The 10611-nt window shown below is 32.7% G+C and overlaps 1 non-coding gene across 1 annotated transcript; it reads right to left on the bottom strand.

Moving 5' to 3' along the window:
- Positions 1 to 604: 604 nt before the first annotated feature.
- On the bottom strand, positions 605 to 723 carry LOC120600154 (5S ribosomal RNA). Its single transcript, XR_005652131.1, has one exon. It is a non-coding gene; the product is annotated as a 5S ribosomal RNA (ribosomal RNA).
- Positions 724 to 10611: the final 9888 nt, after the last annotated feature.

A 10611-nucleotide genomic window follows, 5' to 3' on the forward strand; every position in this document is an offset into this window, starting at 1 on the left:
TTTTGCTCTTTATAATATATTCTTAGCTCAGCAAGATACAGATGAGAGAGAGATAGAGAAAAGTTCATTTGATTAAATCATGGTGTTTCTTTCTGAAGTAAGACTTATTTGGAAATGTTAATCTAGTTTAAAAAGATTTCAATGCATTTACTCATGTTTTAAATATGGGCCACAAATTATTTTCTAGTACATCTTCAATAATTCTTTTTAATGATTTTGGTTTTTAATTTTAAAAATCAAGTAAGGGTGCATGTAAAGAAATGTTTTAGATATATATTAATATTTTTACATATTTTAAGACTGTGAGGATAGAGGCAATATATAATGATTCTACAGACATGTCTATTGTTTTAAATTAGAATTCCACATTGGTGTAAACAGTGATAAAAAGAAAGGGTTTCTATAGTGGTCTTTTTTCCCCCTAATATCATTGACCTAAGAATTTCTACTCCTTCATTGGTATATTGAGTTATTAACTTTTTAAGTCCTTTTCTTTTCTGATATATATTTTTTAGGCGAGGCAATCCTTGTTTGACCTCACAGATTGCAAGGACCTTGTCAACTTACAATCCCTTATTTTTTATTTATTTTTATTTATTTTTTACACCTACAGCACCTGGTCTTCCTAGGTGGTCTCCCATCCAAGTACTAACCAGGCCCAACCCTGCTTAGCTTCTGAGATCAGACGGGATCAGGCTTGTTCAGGGTGGCATGGCCACAGACTTCTGATATTTTTTAAATGTGTAATTATTATCTTCATATTCAGTTCAGAAGTCAGTTATACTCTGAAACGTGTTCTGGAAAACGAAGTTTCAATTCAACAGTAAAATGAAAAAAAAACATTTAAAGAACAGATTCTGTTTCGTTTTTTTTTTTTTTCTGTTTTCCCATTTTACCCCTCAAGGATACTTGATATAAGTTTTGTGTGGGATCTAAAAACCAATTCTTTGGAAACTTATTTTGTCTTCAGGGACCATCTGGATGCTGTTTGAGAAAAATCCATCAAAATGGAAATGGTATTTGGTAATAAGCAAATAATCTAGTATACTCTCCAAATAACTTCAGTGTAGACCAGAAAGGAAAGCAAACTTTTATAGAAAAATACATGTTATCAAAGATATAACCATTAAATTATATAATTATTTCTAAGACAGACAAAGAAAGAAAGATATGCTATTCAGAGCAAATTTTGGAAAAGAATCAAGAACTTTCATGTCTAAATATGAGGGAGTAGCTTGCAGCAGAAGTATATCCTTCATAAGAACAAACATAAAACTTCTAAAACATTTTTAAAAATCAATTTGATGCATTAAAAAAGAACGAACATTGGATGGACTTGAGAAGCCCAAATTCATGAGTCAGTGGAAAAGCAATAAGATAATTCTGACTTTCCATCATATTTTCCTTTAATGCATCTGCTAATTGTCAAGTTGGTTCAGATTCCAGAGAATGAGAAACTGAATACAAAAGACAGACCAAAAGTGAGAAGCAAAGTAGAGCTTTCAGCAGTTTTATAATGCTGTGGAAGCAATAAAATGTAATTCAGAAATTGTCAAAAAGATGAGACTCTGATAAACATTCTAGATTTTTAATTTAGAAGCCCTGAGGAGCTCCAGTTTAGGGATAAGGGAGAAACAAAAATAAACTGTTTCTTACAAAAACTGAAACATGGCCATGGCCTTGAATAAGCTCAATCCTTTTTTGCACAAAGGTAGTTTATCTATTTTCTAATTGCCTGTCTAAACCAAAACTAAGTTCTCAACTAAAACATATTTACTAAGCATTCCAAGAGACAGGGTTAAGACAGCATCAGACTGTCTTCTAAAAAAGAGACTTGCAGGTGGCTGGGATATGGGTATGTGAGATGTGGGTTTTAAATATCCTGTCGAGAGTTTAACTAAGCTACTCCATGGTATTGCTTGCTTAGGCATTAATTTGTTTGGCTAAGAAGCCTATGTGTAGCCTTAAGCTGATATTAGCCAGCTTATTTAACTACATGCTCGAGATATCAGTCCACAGAGTCACAAGCAAATTTAAGTTTCTGATATAGCTTCCCCAATAGCCTTTGTGATCAGCAGTCTCCCGTAACCCCCAGGGCCTTCTCCTGTGTGTTTCTTAGATAAGAACCCCTGAAGCTTATCAAAATCCTGCCCTTTTGGTCTTAATTAACTCAATCCAGCCTTAGCCTGAGAACACGAAACTCTCCACCTAAGGGTCCTAATAAAGACATGTGCCCAGGTCCTGTCCTGGTCCTCTACCTGCACCCCGCTTTGACCTCCTTGCATAGCCCCTTAAGGCATGCCTTTTTCTAGGACTTGTGAGAAATAAACTCTATTTCAATTGTTCTTGTGGTCTTTTGTTGTACCAGGCTCATCATCTGGCACACTATGCTCCACTTAACAAATATTAATTTAACAAAGGCACAACATATACTATGACTAAATATGTGTGAAAAATCAAGAGAATGTTGAGTAATTTCAATAGAGAACAAAATCTTTTTTTAACCTGAATTAGAATTCTAGAACTAAAAAATAATATATCAACTGAAATTATGAACAAAATTGATGAATTTAACAATAAATCAGATACTTCTAAGAGGAGAATTAGTAAAGAGAAATATAACTCAATGGAAAATACTCAGATAAAAGCACACAGAGAAAATAAAAAAGGAAGATATAAAGAGGATGAAAGATATTGTACAAGATAAAAAAAATCTAGAATACGTGCAACTGAAACTCCAAAAAGCAGTGAAATAACACATTTTCATGCAAATAAAAAACTGAGAAAAATCAACCCTGAAAACCCTGAGTGAAAGGAATCCTTAAGAAAATAGAATAATGATCCTAGAAACATGTATGGAAATACAAAGGAATGAAACAAAATGAAATAGTAAATATCCATACATACGGCCAGTATAAAAAATAATTAAATATATCTTGAAGTTTAAAAATATGTAGAAATAAAATGCATAAAAACATTAACAAAACATAGAAACAGACAATAATAATTAAAGGTAAATGTAGTTAATGGGCATAATTACATTTTTCTGGAGGTGTGTAAAGCATTAATGTAGACTCTTCTAAATCAGATATTTTGTAAACATTAAAAAATCTTTAAAAAAGGTAAAAGAGGATAAAATTAATAAGCAACAAAGGAGAAATCATGAGAGAAATTAGAAAATATTTTTAAACACGTGATAAAATATACACATATGTACATGTTATATGTTGTGATATATGACTCTGGTGGTTCTCAATGAACTATTCTTACAGGTATTCACACCCTGTTTAACTCTCTCCCCTTAAATCTGGTCCAGTCCTGTTACTTATTAAAAATTATTTCAAAAGGATATAAGAAAGGAATATAAAACCAGTGGAACAACAACAGAAAAATGCAAGATGGTAGAATGAAATGCAAAGACACTAATAATAAAGTTAAATGTAAATGGACTAACTGCATCAATTAGAAGACAAGAAAGTAAAACTGGATAAAAAATTAAAACCCATTATGCGATGCTTATAAGAAATGTATACACATCTATTAAAGATACTGAAAAGTTAAAATAAATGTTTGCAAAAGGCATTCCATATATCAAATAAAAGAACTCAATTATAGTTAATATAATATCAGATAAAGTAGATTTTAAGGCAAAAACAATTACTAGAAGTAAGACATTTTGAATGATTAAATTATTATCCTCCTGCCCTGCCCCCAGGAAATAAAACATTTTTTTCTTCCTTTTTTTAAATTAATTCATTATTTTTATTATTTTTTTTTTTTATGGAGAAACTAGTTAACGAAATCCAATAAGTTTCATCTGTACACTTTAACAGTAAGGCATATATATATATTTACACTGTGTGTTCACCTCCCATAGTTAGATTTCTTTCTGTCAGCACATATTTGACCCCCTTTACTCTATCTACTTTCCCCCTTCCCCTAATCCCCTCCCCTCTGGTAATTACTAGTATATAGTTCATGTCCATGAGTCTCTGTTTGTCCTGTTCATTTGTTGCTTTCTAAATTTGAATGTACCTAATAGCAAATCTCCATATATATAAAGAGAAGCAGACAAATCAGAGATGTTTCAAAATTTTAATGTATGTCTTATAATATCAGATAGAACAAGCAGACAAATATTGATGATGATCTAGAAAATTTAAATAACAGGATAAAAATAAGAAAATAACTGACATTAAAACATCCTAACAAATTCAGAGTGCATTTTTTTTTTCATTTGGCACATGGAACATTGGCCAAAATTGACCATATATTTTTCCATAAAGCAATACACAATAAATTTCAAAGAAATAAATTTTACCAAATATGGAATTAACCTATAAACCTGTGAAAATTACCAAAATTAGTGTGTGTGCCTCATATATCGAGAATGGCTTACAAAAGATATTAGAAAAAAAATTAATTGGTAAAACTAATAGAAACAAACAGAAAGCACAATATATCAAAGCTAGTAGAATTCAGCTAAAATATGTATTGTAGTTGGTTAATTTGGTGACTCCAAAGAACCACTCCTATTGTTATTAATGCACTGCTGAAATCCCTTCCCATTTAACTGTTAACAGGTCTGTTACTTGCTTTAATATGAATGAGGCAGAAGTGACCCTCTGTTGGTTCAATGCCTAAGCCCTACCAAGTCTTGGTGGGGGTTCAAGTGCTTTGGGAGTCTGATCTACAATAAATACAAGAAGACTGAAAATATCATTGAAATTACCACTTGGAGAGACCTTGTAGAGAGACCAGGTGGAGAGGGAAATGTCCTAAGATGGTTTGGAGAAAGATACAGAGGGACACAGCCTTCCTGCATCTAAGCTGATCATGGATTTCCTTGCCATGGTCTTGGAAAAAAATTTCCAGCCCAGTTAATGCCCCGGATGACTTACTTCATTATATAGAGTTTACTATTTATTTAAAGGTAGCAAATTGTGGGATGATTTGATATACAAAAATATGCAATAGATACAATCAACAAATAAACAATAGGGAAAATCAAAAACCAAACGTTAGTTTCTAAAGACATAAATACAATTGATAAATACCTACAAGATGATAAATAATAAAAGACATAAATTACAATTATCAAGAATTAAAAAGAGAACATCATAGCATATTTTATATTTTGATTTGTATACTTTTTTCTATTTTTATTAAATTTGATAAAAATTAAACTAAAATCCATTAATTCCTAGTTCAAGTGATATCCATGATCTATATAATTCATTTAAAATAATATCTAGATATTAACTTAGTATTAATAAAATGTATTAACTAATGCTTTCTCTTCTTGTATTACAGCCAGAGAACTTCGAAGTCTCATCTCTTAACAGGTTTTTTGCTCTTTCTGTTTCAGGTGGCCTGCTCTATGGTGAGCAACTGATTTCTCTGTGAATTAACAGTCTTTAAGCAAATTTCTTAAGTAGACTGTTTATAACTAAGACATGTGTCAAGATGCCAAAATCTGTCTCCTTGCATCTTTTCTGTGTATCGTTGTCTAAAAATAGTTCATACTGTGGGGACAGCAAGTTTCCTTCCATCATTGTCACATGTGCATCTTTGCCTTAAGTAATAACCAATAAAACCCTAGATTGACTATGTAGTTCACTCATTGGGCAAGTGTTTTATCTTCTACTGTGTTTCCATTTACATACATTTTTCATCACTTCTTGAAGCTACATTTATTAACCTAACTTATATAACAGGGAACTCTGAAGATCTCAGGTTCTGTGAAACTAAACTGCCACTGAAATCTATTTTTTAAACTCAGTTCTGCTTACAACATATTATACTTTTCAAATAAATCAACAGTACTGTTTTTTCCATACCATCTCATTCAATTTCCAAAAGTAGAACTTGTTATCTTTTGGAAGTTCTTAAAGATCATAATAATAATAATTTGTCTGTCTCCCAATAATTTATGCACTTAACAGAAAGTTTTCATAGGGATGTTTCATGTGAGTAGTTACTGCTTCTAAAAATGTAAACAATCTTTATGCTTGTGATACTGCCCATCCAAATGCTTTTTCTTGTTTTTCCACAATAATTTGGAGTGTTGCATTGCTAACTGCAAACATGTTTCCTTTTTCTGTGTGTATGAGCTAAAATCTACATAAGAATATTTTGCATTTTGATAAATGCTAGTTTGCAAAAGAAGGCTTCAAAATAAAATTCAAAAGCATTCTCAATTTTTCTCCTTTCAAAAACCTAGCCAGACAGATTGTTTCACTTGATAATGTTTAACTTACAATGCATGTATTAGTGTCAATTTATATTAGCCTACTCTTTATAGTTTGTTAAATAAATTCATACACATTTCATTTGTTTATAGAGCTTCGCGAAGGTTTGATGGTTCTTTTGTTTTCCCTTCTATACAATATGGCTCATCTTGCAGCTTTTCTAATATTAGAGATAAATTATTAGAAAGTGGAGTTAAATGAATTGCTCAAGATGAAAGCCTACTCACAGGTAGTAAAAAGTAGGTCTCATTCAATGTTTACTGGGTTTTCTTACATGAAACATACTACAAGATAAGTCAAAACTTCTTAAGTCACCTGAAGCATTACACAGTAGCTTCTTCCCTGCATGTCAGCTTTAGTCTTTGCTTAATCACATTCGATTTAACGAGATGGACGTGCCAATAAACCTACATAATATAAACCTACATAAAATATCCCCAATTCCTCTATCTTTGTATATTTTATCTTACTTCATTTCAATTCATTTTGTTTTATGTTTTGCCCATCTACAATATCAAGGGCACTTTATGTATTTTTTTTTTGAAGCTTTCCAAAATTATCCAAGCATTATACTTTCTCTATTCTGAATGTAGAGACCTTGTCACCATACGACTTAGCTGACAAAGATGCACTGTCTTTTACTGCTTTCTTATAGTCTTACTTACTTGACTTTTTTGGTTATTATTTTTAAAATCTCTTCTTTTTCCTCCAAACAAGTCTGAAACCATAGCTTTTACTTTCTTTATAGAAAGGAAAGTATAAAGTATTTTATTTAAACTATAAACGACACTGTATGTGCTTTAAGAAAATTCTAGCATGACTAATTTCTTTCTAAGCAGGAAACAGGAATAAAGAGTACGAATATGCAATTAGTGGTAGAAATGCAGAAGGAAGAGTTGTTGAATATGTGATGATCTATGTAAGATTTCTCTAGAGAGCATCAAGAGATTTGCACTGATGATTAGAAGTTTGTTTTTTTTTATTTAAATTTATCTTTCAAATAATTTCTTGAATTTAGTTATGAGAGATCTGATGACTTTTTAAAAAACTTTCATTCTTCAAAACTCTACTTGAAATTATAAGATAAAAGAATTGAGGATCATGTTCATTCATTTCTTGTGTGTATATTGGTGTGTGAGAATAAGACAGTATAACTGTTACCCCCAAACCCTTTTCCTACTTAATTCCCATGTGACTGTTAACATGAGCCAAAAATCATCTTTCGATATGCAGGACTAGATAATTTAAAAACTGTAAGTGCCTCTTCAGTCTTCCTGAAATATATGCCTATTATAACCATTTTTACCAATGAGAATACTGAGGCACACAGAGGTCACACAACTAGCAAGTAAAGTAGTCAAGGCGTTTTGAACTCACAGTTTGGGGACATAGCCCTCTGGGAAAGTAATTACAATAGTACTTGGAAGCAAACAGCAAAGTTTTAAAATATATCAAAATCCTTTACTAATTAATAAAATTTGGGCAGTGAAATATGGGCAGCAGATTAATGGTTACCACAAGGAAGAGGAGAGGAAAGTAGATAGGGGTAAAAGAGGTCAAATATTTGGTGATGAAAGGAAATTTAACTTTGAGAGGTGAACACACAATACAATTTATATATGGTGTGTTGTTGAATTGTACACTTGAAACTTATTTAATTTTACTAACCAATGTCACTCCAATAATTTCCATAAAAAAATAAAATGCAAGCTAATTTTATTTTTTCTGATATCATGAAAGCTTTCGATTTGGATTATCTCAATCCAAAATGATCAGAAATATATTTTCTATTAAGTGACTGTTTGTAAAATTAAAAGAGTGCTCTTAATGAAAAAAGCTAGGAACACTCTCTTAGATCATAAACATGAAAAATCAATTAAATCAATTTTTCATAAACAGCCTTTCAGAACTCGGCTTCCGCAGTCCCTATCCAGCCTGTTCATTACACTAAGGACCAGGGTTACGTCTGTGGATGACTGAAGTTCTGACTGATGTTACTGGGTACTAATTAATACCTCATCCTGTGAGGTAGAGCCTTGGTAAAATCATAATTCTAAAGCTAATTTTACAGAAAGGCTTGTCCCATGTCAACAGATGCTGCACCACTGCCAGTATGAAGGGCTATATTGTACAATGCAAAGGGTTATTCTAGGCATGTTAGACACTGCACAAATCAATTAGCAGTCTTTACCACAGATGATTTAATTCACTGTATATTTCTGTAGCATATAGATGGAGCTTGTAATTATGTGTTTATTTGGGTTTTGTTTGTTTGTTTATTCATTAGTCATTATTTAGTTGTCAACTCCATGAGAGAAGGCACTCTGGCTGTCTCCCATTGCCAGCGTGTCACAAACACCTGGCATGAGAGCTAGCCAGTAATAGATAATGAATGAATGAGTGATCCAGACAGATCTAAAACAAGTATGTCATATCATCTGTTTGACCTTGGCCAAGTTATTCATCTTCTTTGAATCTCAATTTCTTAATTTGTGAAATATTAAGCTCTTTGTTTTATTTTACATATTACATGAGGTGGTGTATATAAAAGTTACAGTAAGCACTTGATAAGTAATAGCTATCATTGGATTTTTTTTAAAAGTTTGATATCTAAAAGGAGCACTAAAGAATCTGGAGGAGATAATGATAAACAGCGAAGACACTTAAGGGCTCACAAAGAATACTCAGTGTCTCACCAAGAGGTAAAACTAAGAACTCTGGCTAAGAACTTAATGTTAAAAGTAATGTAACTTATATATGCTGAGAAGTTAAAGCATAATATTCAATTTGAAAAGGCTTACTGAGAATTTTTGTAAAATAAAAGTCAACATACAGGATGGTGATTTCAATATTTACGAAGCTAATAGTTGCACATAGAGACTAGAACAAGGATGGCATTTTAAATTCCAAGACCATAAGATCAGGATAAATTACTTGATGTACATAAAAAAACTTTAATGCAAATATGTACAATGTAGAGGTAGGAGTTTTATTTTCTCTACACATATAACATTATATATTCAGTATCAGGTTTCTGCTGTACACTGTGTTGAAACACCAGATATAGAAGACAAACATTATCCATCCTTCCAGCTTTTGAGTATTTTCTTAGATATATGGTTTAGAGGGTTACTCCATGCCTCTAGAACTATTCGCCCATTTTTAACTTTTGATTAATCTCATGATGACCAATGATGACCCTATCCCTTCCCATTAAGCTCTAGCATGCTTTTATGGTAATTAGTTACTTGACTTTCTTTTTGTTTTATCACCCCAAAATACTTTTCTAAATGTTTGCCTGTTTTGAACTTTGCATAAATAGAATCACGCGGTATATTTCTTATGCTTTCTTTTACTAAAAGAAAAGAAGGAAAATTAGACCACCTTATAATATAAAGAGCATCACTACAAGGATAAAAATGCAAGTCAAGCAATGGGAAAAGAGAGAGAAAAATAAAGAAAAATGATGGGGGCTGATCCCACTGTACTTAGAACACATATCTAGCAACTAAAGCAGATGTTCTTCTTTTAGAGATTGGGCTCCTCCTGATTCCTGTTGCTACTGCTGTCAATGATACTATGGGACTGCCTGGGACCTGAGGTAGTGGAAGGAAAATAGGAGAAAAAGGGTCCCCACTTTCTCTGAGCATTATAAATGCTCCTACTTATTCCTTGAGTCAGAACTAGAGGGCTTCTCTCTGAGCCTTCTTTGTATGCACTCAGTACCTAGTTTTGCACTGGCCATAAATACTGTAGGAAAACAGCAGCAGTCTCACCATCAGGTCAATGGTGTTTTAAATTTTGGTCTTGCTCCTCAATCTACCTGGCATTTAATTACTTTTCAGGATCCTCAAAAGCTGCTCCATGTATTTTGTACAGGTTTTATAGCAAGAGGAAATCTGTGAAGTCTGTTCCTTGAACAATGTGCAGCTGCCCATGCCTCTGCTAAGTTTTCTTTTTCTTTTTTTCTTATTTTGCTTTTAAGCCTGACTCCCTAAAGGTCATGTTTAAGTCCACACAGCTTATTTTTCAGCCAAAGATTGGTAGAAATTGGGCTCAAATACTACATGCCAGGAATGCTTCCAATAACTGCTGAAGCATCTGTGTGTGGGTAAGGGAGCACATGAAAAATTGAGGCATTTTTAAATCTGCTTTTTAGTTCAGCTGGGCTCTCTGGCATCTCCTTGGGGCATCGCAGTCCCCTTCTCCCAGGGATGTGTGAGTGATTGGTGCATGTACAGTTTATGTAGCACACCCACACAGCCTATGGTTGACTTGTGATATGCGACTGTCTCACCTTTCTGTTCTTCCTCACGAGTGCAATGGTTTCTTACTTGCTTCAAACAGGCCTATGATCTCA

The sequence above is a fragment of the Pteropus medius genome, unplaced genomic scaffold (genome assembly GCF_902729225.1).
Source record: "Pteropus medius unplaced genomic scaffold, Ma_sr-lr_union100, whole genome shotgun sequence".
NCBI lineage: Eukaryota > Metazoa > Chordata > Mammalia > Chiroptera > Pteropodidae > Pteropus > Pteropus medius.